At 50.0% G+C, this 1245-nt stretch overlaps 3 non-coding genes across 3 annotated transcripts; all 3 read left to right on the forward strand.

The window, feature by feature from the left end:
* Window positions 1–94: 94 nt before the first annotated feature.
* Window positions 95–213, forward strand: LOC123152543 (5S ribosomal RNA). The gene has a single exon (XR_006476229.1). It is a non-coding gene; the product is annotated as a 5S ribosomal RNA (ribosomal RNA).
* A 297-nt stretch (window positions 214–510) lies between these two features.
* LOC123153785 (5S ribosomal RNA) lies at window positions 511–629 on the forward strand. The gene has a single exon (XR_006476572.1). It is a non-coding gene; the product is annotated as a 5S ribosomal RNA (ribosomal RNA).
* Window positions 630–926: 297 nt separating this feature from the next.
* On the forward strand, window positions 927–1045 carry LOC123152927 (5S ribosomal RNA). Its single transcript, XR_006476343.1, has one exon. It is a non-coding gene; the product is annotated as a 5S ribosomal RNA (ribosomal RNA).
* Window positions 1046–1245: the final 200 nt, after the last annotated feature.

The raw sequence follows: 1245 nt of genomic DNA on the forward strand, positions 1-1245 counted from the left end.
TAGTTGAGAGGGAGCGGCCAAAGCAATGTACAATCGTCTTTGTAGTGGAGCTAGGAGGGCCAAGGATAAGGGACGAAGACGGGGGTAACATGTCGGATGCGATCATACCAGCACTAAAGCACTGGATCCCATCAGAACTCCGAAGTTAAGCGTGCTTGGGCGAGAGTAGTACTAGGATGGGTGTCCTCCTGGGAAGTCCTCGTGTTGCATTCCCTTTTTAATTTTTTTTGCGCCGCTTGCAAAACAAAACGCACGTGTAAGTAATATATTTACCGTGTTTTATTATTTTGCATGAGTGCGGTAAGTTATAGCTGGGTGCTCACGATTCACGAGTCTAGCGGCGGCGTTGTGGCACGGCAAGCGTACAATGGTGTGGTTGAGAGGGAGGCATGGAAACCGCGTTAAACTCGTCTCCGTAGTTGAGAGGGAGCGGCCAAAGCAATGTACAATCATCTTTGTAGTGGAGCTGGGAGGGGCAAGGATAAGGGACGAAGACCGGGGTAACATGTCGGATGCGATCATACCAGCACTAAAGCACCGGATCCCATCAGAACTCCAAAGTTAAGCGTGCTTGGGCGAGAGTAGTACTAGGATGGGTGACCTCCTGGGAAGTCATCGTGTTGCATTCCCTTTTTAATTTTTTTTGCGCCGCTTGCAAAACAAAACGCACGTGTAAGTAACATATTTACCGTGTTTTATTATTTTGCACGAGTGCGGTAAGTTATAGCTGGGTGCTCACGATTCACGAGTCTAGCGGCGGCGTTGTGGCGCGGCAAGCGTGCACTGGTGCGGTTGAGAGGGAGGGGTGGAAACCGCGTTAAACTCCTCTCCGTAGTTGAGAGGGAGCGGCCAAAGCAATGTACAATTGTCTTTGTATTGTAGCTGGGAGGGGCAAGGATAAGGGACGTAGACGGGGGTAACATGTTGGATGCGATCATACCAGCACTAAACCACCGGATCCCATCAGAACTCCAAAGTTAAGCGTGCTTGGGCGAGAGTAGTACTAGGATGGGTGACCTCCTGGGAAGTCCTCGTGTTGCATTCCGTTTTTAATTTTTTTTTGCGCCGATTGCAAAACAAAACGCACGTGTAAGTAATATATTTACCGTGTTTTATTATTTTGCACGAGTGCGGTAAGTTATAGCTGGGTGGTCATGATTCACGAGTCTAGCGGCGGCGTTGTGGCGCGGCAAGCGTGCACTGGTGCGGTTGAGAGGGAGGGGTGGAAACCGCGTTAAACTCGGC

Source organism: Triticum aestivum, chromosome 1B, assembly GCF_018294505.1.
Source record: "Triticum aestivum cultivar Chinese Spring chromosome 1B, IWGSC CS RefSeq v2.1, whole genome shotgun sequence".
NCBI classification, from domain to species: domain Eukaryota; kingdom Viridiplantae; phylum Streptophyta; class Magnoliopsida; order Poales; family Poaceae; genus Triticum; species Triticum aestivum.